Genomic DNA, 15,922 nt, shown 5'->3' with positions numbered 1-15,922 from the left:
TCTCCTTCTGTCCTCAATAAGAGTCAGACAAGACTGAGTGACTTCACTTTCTTTTTTCCACTCTACCACCTCTCCATGGGATTTAGGCCAATGTGACATTAGGTAATAAAAGAAACACAAAAACCTCATGATAAGAACTGGTGTCTTCTCAAAACCATAGGCCTTCAGATAGCTGAGGTTTGGGAAAAGTTAAGCTTATTGCTCTATCTCTTCCTTTATAATGTTCCCTAGACCTGCCAGTGCCCCATGCAAATTAACTGAGCTCAAGAAAAGTCCACTGATACACTAGACAAATCAAAACATTTCTTTTTTTTAAGAGTTGCTTTGTGCATTTAAAAAAATTATTTTATAATTAAGTGTAGTTGATTAGCAATGTTATGTCAGTAGGAGGGTGGAAGGGAGGCACAAGAGGGAAGGGATATATCTGTGTGTATGTGTGTATGTATGGCATCTGGTGACTGCAGCCACTAAATTTATATACATATACATATATATATATATATGGGGAAGGGGAGAGTAATGGGTGATTTGTGTTGTACAGCAGAAACCAGAACAATATTGTAAAGCAATTATCCTCCATTTAAAAAAAAATTATAAAATGATTGAATGGAGAACAGAAAAATAAATTAATGTTACAGTAGTTTCAAGTGTATAGCAAGGTGATTCAGTTATTCCTATATATATATATATATATATATATAAAATGTATATACACATGTATCTATTCTTTTTCAAGTTCTTTTCCCATTTAAGTTATTACAGAATATTGAACAGAGTTCCCTGTGCTATTCAGTAGGTCCTTGTTGGTTATCTATTTTATTTTTTGTATTTTATGTGAGTTTTAAATTTGTTTTAAATTGAAACATCACTAATTTACAACATTGTTAGTTTCAAATGTACAACAAAGTGATTCACTTATACATATGTATATATATATATATTCTTTTCTCAAATTCTTTTCCATTTTGACTTAAAGCAAGATATTGAGTATAGTTCCCTTGTTGTTTAAAAGCTTTTTATTTTGTATTAGACTGTAGCCAATTAACACTGTTGTGATAGTTTCAAGTGAATGGTGAAGGGACTCAGCCATACATATGCATGTATCCATTCTCTGCTAAACTCCCCTCCCATCCAAGCGGCCACATAATATTAAGCAGAGTTCTACATGCTCTATTGTAGGTACTTGTTGCTTATCTTTTTTTCTAATTAACTATTTTTAAATAATTTGTTTTAATTATTTTAATTGGAGGAAAATTTATTTATAATATTGTGGTGGTTGCTTATCTGTTTTAAAAATACCAGTGTATGTATGTGAATCCCAACCTCCCAATCTATCCGTTCCCCCAATCCATTCCCCTGGTAGCAATAAGTTTGTTCTCTAAGTCTGTGAGTCTTTTTTTTTTATTTTGTAAATAAGCTCCTTTGTATCATTTTTCTTTAGATTCCATATATAAACAATATCATATTTCTCTTTCTCTGTTTGACTTACTTCCCTTAGTATGATAATTTCCAGGTCCATCCATGTTGCTGGAAATGGCATTATTTTATTTTTTTAATGACTGAGTAATATTCCATTGTATATATGTGTCACTTCCTTATCTGTTCATCAGGTGATGGACACTTAGATTGCTCCCATATCTTGGCTATTGTAAACAAAGCTGCAATGATCATTGGGATGCATGTATCCTTTCAAACCATGGTTTTCTCCAGATATATGCCCAGGAGGGGGATTGCTGGTTCATATGGTAGCTGTATTTTCAGTTTTTTAAGGAACTTCAATACTGTTCTCCACAGTGGCTGTACCAACTTACATTCCCACCAACAGTGTAGGATGGTATCCTGTTATTCATACCCTCTCCAACATTTTTTGTTTGTAGACTTTTTGATGATGGCTATTCTGACTGGAGGGCTTCCCTAATGGCTCAGTCTGTAAAGAATCTGCCTGCGATGCTAGAGACACAGGTTTGATCCCTGGGTTGAGATGATCCCCTGGCGAAGGGCATGGCAACCCACTCCAGTATTCTTACCTTGAGAACTCCTTGGACAGAGGAGACTGGTGGGCCACAGTCCATGGGGTCGCAAAGAGTCAGATGTAACTGACAGACTAACAAACATTCTGACTGGTGTGGGGCAATACCTCATTGTAGCTTTGATTTGCATTTTTCTAATAAATTGTGACATTGAGCATATTTTCATGTACTTCTTGGCTATCTGTATATCTTCTTTGGAAAAAATGTCTATTTAGGTCTTTTGCCTATGTTTTGATTGGTTTATATATATAAATATATGTATTGAGCCACACGAGCAGTTTGTAAATTTTGGAGATTAATCCCTTGTCAGTCACATTGTTTACAAATATTTTCTCCTATTCTGTGAGTTGTCTTTTTTTTTTTTATGATTTCCTTTGCTGTGCAAAAGCTTTTGAGTTTATTTAGGTCCCATTTGTTTATTTATCTTTTTATTTCCATTATTCCAGGAGATCGAAAAATATATTGCTTCAATTTATGTCAAAGAATGTTCTGCCTATGTTTTCCCCTAAGAGTTTTATAGTATCTGGTCTTACATTTATATCCTTAATCCATTTTGAGTTTATTTTTGTGTATGGTGTTAAAGAATGTTCTCATTTGTTTTACACGTAGCTGTCCAGTTATCCCAGCACCATTTATTGAAGTTACTATCTTTTTTCCATTGTATACTCTTGCCTCCTTTGCTGTAGATTAAATGATCATAGGTTCATGGGTTTATTTCTGGCTTTCTATCAAGTTCCATTGGTCTTTATTTCTATTTTTTTGTGCCAGTACTGTACTATTTTGGTGACTTTGTAGTATGGTGTGAAGTCAGCTTCATTTTTCTTTCTCAGGATTGCTTTGACTATTCAGGGTCTCTCCATACAAATTAAAAAAATTTTTTTGCTGAAATTGATAAACTTTTAGCCAGACTCATCAAGGGACAAAAAAAAAAAAAAAAAAAGGATAGGACTCAAATCAACAACATTAGAAACGAAAAAGTAAAAGTTAAAATGGACTCCATGTTGCTGGAAATGGCATTATTTTATTTTTTAATGACTGAGTAATATTCCATTGTATATATGTATACATATATATGTATACATATACATACATATATATGTATACATATACATATATATGTATACATATACATACATATATATGTATACATATACATATATATGTATACATATACATACATATATATGTATACATATACATATACATGTATACATATACATACATATATATGTATACATATACATATGTATACATATACATATGTATACATATATACAATGGAATATTACTCAGTCATTAAAAAATAAAATAATGCCATTTCCAGCAACATGGAAATACAAAGGATGAAAGAGACTACTATAAGAAACTATACACCAATAAAATGGGCAATCTAGAATAAATGAACAAATTCTTAGAAAGGTACAACCTTCCAAGACTAAGCCAGGAAGAAATAGAAAATATGAACAGACTAATCACAAGTATTGAAATAAAAACTGACTTTAAAACTTCCAACACAAAAAAGTACAGAACCAGATGGCTTCACAGGCAAATTCTATCAAACATTTAGAAAACAGTTAACACCTATCCTTCTGAAACTCTTCCAAAATATCGCAGAGGAAGGAACATGACCAAACTCATTCTCAATGAGGCCACCATCACCCTGATACGAAATCAGAAAAGGTAACACAAAAAAGAAAATTACATGCCAGTATCAGTAATGAACATAGACACAAAAATCCTCAACAAGATACCAGGAAGCCAATCTAATAATACATTAAAAGGATCACATACCATGATCAAGTGGGAATCATCCCAGGGATCCAAGATTTTTTCAACATTTGCAAATAAATCAGTGTGATATAACAAATTGAAGAATAAAAACCATATGATCATCTCAGTAGATGCAGAAAAAACCTCTGAAAATTTCAGCACCATTTATGATAAAAACCCTCCAGAAAGGGCATAGAGGGAACCTTGCTCAACATAATGAAGACCATATATAACAAACCTACAGCTAGTATCATACTCACTGGTGAAAGACTGAAATCACTACCTCTAAGATCAGGAACAAGACACGGGGGTTCAATCCCTGAGTCGGGAAGATCCCCTGGAGGAGGGCATGGCAATTCACTACAGTATTCTTGCCTGGAGAATCCCATGGACAGAGGAGCCTGGTGGCCTACAGTCCACAGGGTCTCACAGAGTAGGATATGACTGAAGTGACTTAGCACGCAGCATGCATAGGCTAATCAACTATACCAATTTGCTCAAGACTTAGGAGTTTCATGGAATGCAGAAATTTGTGTCTTAAAATTGAGACAGTCCTAGGAAAACCAAGATAATCGGCTACCTCTAAGGTATATGATGAAAGATTGTCTTGTCTAGTGTAAATTCAAAACTCTAGAATTTTATTAGCCTTCTAACATTAAAAAGTGCATTTAGAGAACTATCTGATATCTGTGATTTATCTTCCTAAGTTTACTTTGAGGTTAAGTACACCAACGCCATTCTTTATTTAGATAATAAATAATATCTAATTTCTTCCTTGGGGGACTTTCTGAAGGATACTTTAAAATTAATTGTGTGTACTGGATCTCAGAGAGTGACTGACTGAACGGAACTGATGTAATCAACAGTGCCCTAGTTGGTACATTGTAAGAAGAGTTACCGGTTTCCCTGATAGCTCAGTTGGTGAAGAATCTGCCTGCAATGCAAAATGTCAAAGAAGTCTGTGTTAGGAGCCTGGGGGGTGGGGGAAAGGGGAATACTAATTCTTGAATAGAAAAGGGAGATACAAATTTCTCTACAAGTTTGATTCTGATTTAAGTAACCCTCATCCACTCAACATACTTTCCATGCATATTACTGTGAAATGAATGTATTTAAAATACAGCTCTGGGAAATTGCACTCTCTCCCTCTCCAAATATACTAAAAACTGTGTTGATTTATAGCTCAGTTACTCTGAAGCACCCTATAGTTTTAAGTTTGAACAAATCCTGCATGCAGTAACTTTGGTTCTACCTACTCTGCAACTCTATCCCATATCCAAATCATCCCAAAGAATCCTAACCCCACAAGAGAGATATCAAAATAGACTATATAGAAAGGAAAAGAGAAATATGTTACTTAAAGAAATAATTGGGTTTTTTTTTTTATTCTTTCAGAACTCTAATAAGTTGTGCTCACTTCTTTATACCTAGAGAGGCCTCTGTGGAATTTGGGAATTTTCTTCTGGTCATCTCCTTTTATTCATTTCCTGTACCTTTCTCAGCATCATAGGAGCAACTTTTGTTCTAATCATTCATTCTTTCATTATAGCAAGTTAACAATAAAACTAGGCTTTCCCATTTCATTCTTTAAATTTGTCCAGGAAGGATAAAAATAGTCTGCTTTGAATATCCTTTGCCATAATATCTGTCAAAAACTGATTTGTTAAAGCTTTCTTTTTCTATCTATGATCTCTATGTTCTGAAACATGGTGTTTATTACTAAAAAATAGGTAGAAAATGCATTGCATTTTTAATACAGAAAGGTGGTTAAATGTCAAGTATTTCTCAGAATAGTTTTCAAGGCAGCAATTTTGCTTGATTAAGAATCTAGGCTTTGAATCCTTGTGTGTGAGTAATTCTGTTATGAACTATAACTTCTTTTCATTTGCTGGAAATTATTTGAAAATAATAATCAGTTTATAATTTCCATGACTGTATTTGGTCATGACTCTAACGTTCGGTTTTTGTTTAATGAAATAATTTCAATTACATGTTGGCTGAGTCATAAAAATTAAAAGTATTTTCAATAAACTTACATTTGGGTAGAGATCTCTAAAAGTTATTGTTATAGTTTAAACTTTATGGTTCGTGCATGGTTTGCTCTATGAATACTAAGTTCTCAATTAGTTTTAAAAATATTTTAAGCATAGGAAAATTTATTAATCTGTTTAGTTATTCATTTCCATGGCTATGGAATAAGCTATCATTTCCTATTATTTTCACTTTTTAATTTAAAAATTGTATGTAAAATTTTAACATTAATAATTCATAGGTACTGAAAATATAATTTGATTCATATATCTAATATTTTAATTGACAAATAAGGATTTAAATATTGACAAACATGTTGAAAAATGAAATTTTAATCACTAATAGAATTTAGATTTTATATCTCAAAAATGATAACTGCAAAAATGTTAAAATATGGAAAAATAAATACAATATTCTTTTCTTTGGTATGTAGCTTTTTCATATTGACTTCTTTCACTTAGTAATATCTGCCTAAGTGTTCTCTATGTCTTTCCATGATGCTTGCTCATTTATTTTTAGAGCTGAATAATATTCTATTGTCTGGGTATATTACAATTTATCTATTCACCTACTAAAGAAAATCTTTGTTGCATCCAAATTTTGGCAGTTTTCAGCAGTTATGAATAAGGCCACTATAAACATCTGTATGCATGTTTCTGTACGGACATAAGTTTCCAATTTGGGTAAATACCAAAGGCTGTGACTGCTGTATCAGATGGTAAAAGTATGTTTAATTTTCCAAGAAGCTACCATTTTGCATTCCCACCAGCAATGAATATGAGCTAGTGTTGTTCCACACCTTCACTAGCATTTGATTTTGTCAGAGTTTTGGGTTTTTGACATTTTAATGTGTGGTTGTATCTCATTGTTGTTTTAATTTACATTTCCCTGTTTACATGGGGCTTGGATTATCTTTTCATATGTTTATTTGTTATCTGTATATATTTGGTGTGGTGTCTGTTATGATCCTTGCCACATTTTAAAATAGGGTTATTTTCTTTTTGCTGAAATGTAAGAGTTCTATGTATATTTTAGATACCAATCCTTATCAGATGTGTCTTGGCAAATAACTTTGTTTTATTTTTCATTTTTCTCTTTTTTAATTCTATCTACTTGTGGGTTACTTAAACATTTTCTAGAGTTTGATTTTTTATTAATGTCTATTGTGCTTGAGTTTAACCTTTTATATAGCTTTTTCAGTAATTGTTATTGGCATTACATTATGTGTATATAATTTTTCATAATCTATTGGTATATTTTTACTAATTTTGTATGAAGTGCAGAAACCTTCACTTCCTTTACTCCTCCCTGTTTAAATAATAATTTTCTTAAATATGTCTTCCACATAAATTTATTTTTTGGTTGAAGTATTGTTGATTTACAATGTTTCATTGTATATCAATGAAAAGTGATTTTCATTTTCATGTATATATCATATTCAATATATATGCATGTATATGTATATACACACATTCATCTGTTGATGGACATTTAGCCATGTCTTGGCTATTCTAAGTAGTGCTGCTATGAACATTAGGGTATATGTCTGGCATTTTTCACTGAACTGGAATAAAAAAAAATAAGCTTGTTTGGAAACAAAAGAAATCCCAAATAGCAAAAACAACCTTGAGAAAGAAGAGAGCTGAATGAATCACACTCCTTGACTTTGGACTATATTACAAAGTTATATTAATCAAAGCAGTACATGGTACACACACAAAAACAGATACATAGGTAAATAACACAGAATAGAAAGCTCAGAAATAAACCCATGCAGTATGGAAGGTCCTTAAAAAAGCAAAAATACAGCTACTATATTGATTCAGCAACTCCACTCCCTGGGTATGTACCCCCCAAAATGAAAATTCTAAATAGAAAATATACATGCATTCCAATGTTCATGGCAGCACTATTTATAACTGAGAAAACATGGAAACAACCCAGGTGCCCATAAACAGATGATTGGTTAAGGAGACATGGTAGATAGATAGATACATAGATAGATATAGACATATTACTCAACCATTAAAAAGAATGAAATATTGCAATTTGCAGCAACATGAATAGGCCTAGAGAATACTATACTTAGTGAAGTAAGTCAGACAGAGAAAGATCAGTACTATATTTGCACTTTTATGTGATACCTAAAAATAATGAAATATGAATCTGTATACAAAATAGATAAAAGACTCACAGATGTAGGAAAAAAAACACACCTTATTTACCAATGGAGAAGAGTGGGGGAAGGATAAATTAGGTGTATGGGATTAACAGATAAAAACTACTATACATAAAATAGATAGGCATCACAGATTTACTGTATGGCACAGGGAATTATATTCAACATCCTGTAGCAACCTATAATGGAATATAATCTATAAAAATATCTGACCCACTTTGCTGTACTCTTGAAACTAACACAATATTGCAAGTCAGTTATACTTCAACATTTAAAAATTGTCTAGCTGAATATTCTTACTGGTTTATGTGAAGGTCAGTGATTTCTGTCCATGATAAGCAAATGCTCAAGTCATGTTTCTCCCTGATAGGACCTATATTATTTCAGAAATCAGTTTGGTTGATTTCTCTGAGACTTCTGTGGTCAGACAAGATCAAGACATCAAAGATTTGCCCTTTGCCCATGTTTTTGTGAGTGATGCTCTTTCAAACTCTCTATATCTCTGAATAGAAGCCACACTTAACAGAGTTTTTAATTTCAGTGATATTGTTTCCTCTTCTATTAGTATTACACGGCTGTTTTCCACACCAACTCAGGTAGCACTAGTGATAAAGAACCTGTCAACCAATGTAGGAGACATAAGAGACGTGGATTCAATCTCTGGATTGGGAAGATCCCCTGGAGAAGGAAATGGCAACCCACTCCAGTATTCCTGCTTGGAAATCCCATGGACAGAGGAGCCTGGCACGCTGTAGTCCATGGAGTCACAAAGAGTCGGACATGACAAAATGACTAACACTTTCACTTTTTTATTTCTTTAAACATTTAAAATATTTTTTGTTGTGTTATTTTTCATAATGTAAAAAATAACAGTATACTTGGGACTTCACTCTTGATTATTTTCATTGACTTTTTCATGTTTTGAACTGCTTTCTTTTGTGTTTTGTAATTTTTGATTGTGCTTCATATTTGGGCAAATTTAGATTGTGAAAATTAGGAATTCCCTAGTTTCTGGATTGATTCCTTTAAGTGTTTTGTTTGTTTGTTTGTTTTTTACCTATCACCCTAGGGTACTGTCAATTGAAGATATTTTTTAATTATTTGATGGTTATAGGTATATTATACCATATATCTAGTATACTCCTGAATTACTCATCTATGTGAGAATAGTCTATGTAAAATTTCTCAGTGAACACACTTTTTCATATGGAGTCAAGGGTTCTGTATCTTGTCTTTGGGCTAATTTATATTTTTATTTTAAATTGACTTTTTTTTTTACTATAAAGACTAGTAGAAATATAGTATAATACTTTTATAACATTTTTAGGGGGAGGTTCAGCAAATTATGGCTCACATCTGAATTGTACCTAAATCCAGCCTGCCAAAAATGTTTTTTATATTTTGAAAAGTCATATAAAGACAAAAATCAGAGAAGAAAAATATGTTACAATGACCATATGTGACCTACAATATCTGAAATATTTACTATCTGGCCTTTCTGAAGAAAAAAATCACTGACACTTGATCTTAAACCCAAGAATCATTCATGAAAAAAGCAAAACAACATGATCTAATTAAAAGTTTAAAATTATGTTTGGTAGATGATAATAAAGTCAGGGTTTAAAAAGTTATAAAATTGGAGCAAATGTTGATAAAAAAGAAGATTTAATAATAGATGAACATAGTTCTTAGGACTTCCCAAGTGGCTCAGTAGTATAGAATCTGCCTGCCATTGCAGAAGCTGCAGGAGACATGGTTTGGATCCCTGGGTTGAGAAGATCCCCTGGAGAAGGAAATGGCAACCCACTTCAGTATTCTTGCCAGGATAATCTTGTGAACAGAGAATCCTGGCTGGCCACAGTCAATGGGGTCACAAAGAGTTGGACACAACTGAGCATACATGCACGAACATAGTTCTTATCAAGAGAATATAAACGTCTTCTACAAATCAATGAAATAGTAGTCTTTTTATAAAGCAATATGATGACATCCATAACATTTAAGGTGCATATATGCTTTGAGCTAACAATTTAATTTCTAGTAATATTCAACAAGTGGTAAGGTTATATTAGCAAAGATATTCACTGTTGAATTGTTTATACTAGTGAAAAGCTTCAAGAATCATGTGAGAAATAATTCACTAAATTATCAAACATCCGGCCTATGCAATAATTACATCTACAATTTAACAGGGATTTACTGTAATCCTAAAACATAAATGATTTACATGCATTAATTCATTCAGTGCTCATGATCACCAAAGTGAAATTTTCTATCATATTCTCCTGTATGTAGGAATGAAAACTGTCTCAATGAGGTTAAATAACTTGCCATAACTCACACAGGTAATGAGTGGTTATCAAGTATTCTAATCTGAATATTCTGATTTCAGAGTTCTCACTCTTAATGACTTTGCTATATTGCTGCTCCATGTAATGCTATCTCATTATTAAAAGAAAAATATAAACCTGTATATAACATGCAAAAACCTTTAGGTATATTTTAACACAATAAAAATAATCACAGGGCACTATATATGTTTTAAAAACCACACTTCACCTCATGGAGATTTATATATATATATATATATATATATATATGCACACACACACTAATCAATGAGTAATGTATATAAACAGAACAATGTATACTAGAATATTACCAAAAATTACCTCTTGAGAAGAGTGTTGTGGGCAGTTAACTGTAAGTGGTGTTAACAGAGTGGGGAAAAGCTCAAATTTAATGTACTATGTGCAAAAATCACGATTGCTTGAATTTGTCTAGTGGGAATATAGTAATAGAAGTATTGGTTAATAAAAAGGAATAACAGTGTGGACTTTTTGTAACAAAATCTTATTTACCTTTATACTAGCATTTTAATAAGAGCCTTTGAACTTAATAAAGTGATGAGTGCTTAAATGCAAAATGATACATCAGTGACCTTTTTAAGCAGTTCAGTATGGCAAATTGAGGATTTGGAAATGGTCACTTGACTTACAATTAACAACCTCCTTAAAACTTCAGTGAAATACTTGAATCTAATGGAAATTCCCATCTCTGTCATATTGCAGAAGCATCACACCATTAGCTTCCTAAAGAATTTCTCAGGCTTAACTATGCTTCTTTGTCTTTTGCAAGGAGAAAAAAAATCTTTGTGGAGGGCAAAGACTGTAGATGCTGTCATGCTACCTATTTTAAAATGGAGTTGAATTTCTTAGATTTTTTTATCATTCTAGTATCATACATGCATAGCAAAATATCAAGTGGAATATTGTACAAAATGTTTGATATTGAGCATAACATTTGGAATTGTGTTAAGATTTTTTGTGACAATGTGGTAGGTAGACTTTGTATGGTTATTCAAATAATTTGGAGAAATAGCTGAAAATAACATTTTTTAGATACAGGTATAAAGCAGTACACAAACAATGGCTAATAGCCCACTGTAATTCTGCTTCAGAGTTTTCAAAGAAATTTTCTGACCAGTCTTACTTGTAGAAGATGAAGAAAGAAAAATATAACTTATTTACAGTAAATGTCTTAAGATGAAAGAAGTAGCAATATATTTTGAAAGATTAATATTCTATTCATTGTTTTAAAACTGATTATTTTTTAATTAATCTTTTTCATAATTTTATTTATTTATTAATTTGGCTGTGCTGAGGCTTCATTGCTGCAATGGCTTTTCTCTAGTTTCAGAGAGCAGGGACTACTCTCCAGTTGTAGTACAGGGGCTTCTCATTGTGGTGGATTCTCTTGTTGTGAAGCACAGGTTCTAGAGTGCTCGGGCTTCAATACTTGTGGTGTGTGGACCCAGTAGTTGCAGTTCCTGGGTACTAGATCACAGGCTCAATAGTTATGGCACACAAGCTTAGTTGCTCCACACCATGTGGTATCTTCCAGAATCAGAGATCAAACCTATGTCTTTTGCATTGGCAGGCCAACTCTTTACCTCTGAGTGACCAGTTCAGTTCAGTTCAGTCACTCAGTCGTGTCTAACTCTTTGAGACCCCATGAACCACAGCACGCCAGGCCTCCATGTCCATCACCAACTCCTGGAGTTTACCTGAACTCATGTCCATCGAGTTGGTGATGCCATCCAACCATCTCATCCTCTGTCGTCCCCTTATCCTCCTGCCTTCAATCTTTCCCTGCATCAGGGTTTTTTTTCAAATGAATCAGCTCTTCGCATCAGGTGGCCAAAATATTGGAGTTTCAGCTTCAACATCAGTCCTTCCAGTGAACACCCAGGACTGATCTCCTTTAGGATGGACTGGTTGGATCTCCTTGCAGTCCAAGGGACTCTCAAGAATCTCCAACACCACAGTTCAAAAGCGTTAATTCTTCAGCCCTCAGTCTTCTTTATAGTCCAACTCTCACATATATACATGACTACTGGATGTGACCAGGGAAGCCCCCAAATGGTTATTTTTAATATTTAATCAATATACATTGTTTATAAGCAGTTGAATTCTGTCTATGTGCAAGTTATTATGCTGAGCTCTGAGTAAAAGAAAAGGCACTATCTCCTTCCAGAAGAAACTGTTATCCTAAAAAAAACATAGAAAATAAATATGTAAATATTGGGTTGAGCAAAAAGTTCATTTGGGTTTTTCAAAACATTTTATGAAAAAACCCAAATGAAATTTTTGACTAACTCAATAAATGATCAAACTTTTGAGCTAAAATAGCCTAGGAAAACATTTTTTTGAAGAAAGCAGACAACTCAGCATGGAATATTTGGCAAAATTTTGAAATGTCATAAATTTAGATAGACTTTAAATAATTTTTGAAACTCTATTCATGAGGGAGATATAAGAAAAAAGGAATATCATGAGTAAAGTCACAGAGAACTTAATAGAATAGAGTATATTTAAGGAAGAGTGGATATTATTATAGTGTATAAATATGTGTTTGTGTGTGGGGTGTATATAATAAGCAGTGAATGAAAAGTATATTATAAGAATATGAGGAATAAAATATAGATTGAGTAACATCATGTTCATTCTTTTATGCCATTCTAAGAAAAAAATTTACATTGTAAAAAATAGTGAAATGTTTCAACCATAGATTTTGCAATAATGAATATGGAATTTAAAAGGAACACTGATGGTAGAAAAGACTAGTAAGACATTTCTTTAGTTAAGAAAACCAGTTTGAGGGCTACTACAAAAATCAAGGAAATGGCAACCCACTCCAGTATTCTTCCTTGAAAATCCCACAGACGGAGGAGCCTAGTAAGCTACAGTCCATGGGGTCGCAGAGTGGGACATGACTGGGCAACTTCACTTCACTTCACTTCACTTCACTTCACAAAAATCAAAGCAATTTTTTAAAAGTGTGAATACATTCAGTTATATACATGAAACAGATTTATTTGGTGCCCTGAAATTCTGTTTTTATTTTAATAATTGCAGAGTATTATGATGAGAAACTCTAGGGACAGTAAATGAAAGGAGAGGAAATTAATGACTGCCCATTTATTCATTTATTTAAGGACAAAATTGTTAATGCGAATGTCAGAAAGTATAAACCCATATCAATTCTTGCATTTGTTTATAGTTAATATGCTTAATTCTCCAGAGCAGTTTTAAGTCTGCAGAGAATATAGAGTTCCAGTACACTTCCTGTTGACCTAAAACAAACAGGCTACCAGCAAAATGGGTTTTGCAAACTGGAAAATTCTTAAAGAGATGGGAATACCAAGCCACCTTACCTGTCTCCTGATCCACCTGTATGTGAATCAAGAATCAACAGAATCAGACATGGAGCTACTAACTGGGTCACAACTGGGCAAGGAGTATGACAAGGCTGTATATTGTCACCCTGCTTATTTAACCTCTATGTAGATTACATCATGCAAAATGCCAGGCTAGATGAATCACAAGATAGAATCAAGATTGCCTGGAGAAATATCAATAATCTCAGATATTCATATAATACCATTCTAATGGCAAAAATGAAGAGGAACTAAAGAGTCTCTTGATGAGGGTGAAAAAGCTGGCTTAAAATCCAACATTCGAAAAACTAAGATCATAGCATACAGTTCCACCACTTCATGACAAAAAGAAGGGGAAAAAGTAGAAGCAGTGACAGATCTTATTTTCTTGGGCTCCAAAATCCCTGTGGGTGGTGAATGCAACCATGAAATTAAAAGACACTTACTCTTTGGAAGGAAAACTATAACAAACCTACACAGTGTATTAAAAAGCAGAGACATCACTTTGCTAACAAAGTCCATATAGTCACAGCTATGGTTTTTCTAGTAGCCATGTATGGATGTGAGAGTTGGGCCATAAAGAAGGCTGAGCATCAAAGAATTGATGCTTTTAAATTGTAGTGCTAGAGAAGACTCTTGAGAGTCCTTTGGAGTGCAAGGAGATTCAACCAGTCAATCCTAAAGGAAATCAACCCTGAATATTCATTGGAAAGACTGATGCTGAAGCTCCAATATTTTGGCCACCTGATGCTAACAGCCAACTCATTAGAAAAGACCCTGACACTGAGAAAGATTGAAGGCAAGAGGAGAAGGGGACAACAGAGGACAAGATGGTTGGATGCCATCACTGACTCAATGGACATGAGTTTGAGCAAACTCTGGGAAATGGCAAAGGACAGGGAAGCCTGGCGTGCTTCAGTCCATGGGGTCACAAAGAATCAGACACAATTTAGCAATTGAACAAAATGGGCTTATTCAGGATCAGCAGAGAATTATGATTTAGCCTCTGCAATTATAGTGAATCATGTGTAAGTCCCTCATTGGCAAGTGAGGGAGAAAAAGAGACTTTCACCAGAGGCTGTGTTTGAGCAGAGATGTGGCTACCTAAACAGGAAGCACATTGACCCTCAGGGTTTCTCCTCCAGCAATATGGGAGCAGAATATGCCCCTCAGAGAACAGTTGGCTATTGAGCAGAGAGAAAATCCCACCTCATAGTTGGTGCAAGTTCTAGCTCCTCCATCTTCAGGTTCACCCCTTACCAAGGTGATAGCTACCAGTGCACACGGAGGAAATAGTGAATTGTGTCCACATCAAATCCATATCTCCAAAAAAAGGTATTAGGAATATGCAGACTGTGTAATATAGAAACACTCCTGCATTTAAGAACACCACCTCAGAACTTCAGTAGGTACTTGTTTAAATTAAATTCATAGAGGAAGAGAAAGTTAAGCAAAATAAAAAGGCAGAAGAACTACCCTCAACTTACAGAGCAACAGAGAAAACCCTGAAAAAATAATTTAAACAGAAATAAGCAGTGTACTGGGTAAGGATTCAAAATATTGGTAATAAAAATGTTATCTTAATTAAGAAAAACAATTTATGTGAACAGTGAAAGTGGTTTCCTGCATTGAAGGTGGATTCTTTGCCAGCCAAGCCACCAGGGAAGCCCAAGAATACTGGAGTGGGTAGCCTATCCCTTCACCAGTGGATCTTCCTGACCCAGGAATTGAACCAGGGTCTCCTGCATTGCAGATGGATTTTTTACCAGCTGAGTTAGCAGGGAAGCCCCCAAAAGGGACTAGAAAATATACAAAAGACCCAATCAGAAGTGAATCATTCAATAGCTAGAATTTTAAAAGAATAAATGTATATCAGACTTAGGAGGAGATATGATATCTTAGGTGATACAGGAGAATGAGTAAGTGATCTGGAATGTAGAATAATAGAAATCATTCAATGAGAACATTGTAAATAAAAATAAACTTAAAAAAAGAACATAATTTAAGAATTCTCTAGGATAACCTTAAGCATTCCAACATTCACATTACAGGAGTTCCAGAAGGAAAAGAGAGAAAGGGGAATCAAAAATTATTTGAGGAAGTTATGCCTGAAAATTTTCCAAACCTGAAAAGAAAACAGATATCCAGGTACAGGGAGCAAAAAGTCCCAAAGTGAGCTCAAAGAGAACCGCA

This window comes from Dama dama, chromosome X (assembly GCF_033118175.1).
Source record: "Dama dama isolate Ldn47 chromosome X, ASM3311817v1, whole genome shotgun sequence".
Lineage (NCBI taxonomy): Eukaryota > Metazoa > Chordata > Mammalia > Artiodactyla > Cervidae > Dama > Dama dama.
This window is presented reverse-complemented; position numbering follows the sequence as displayed.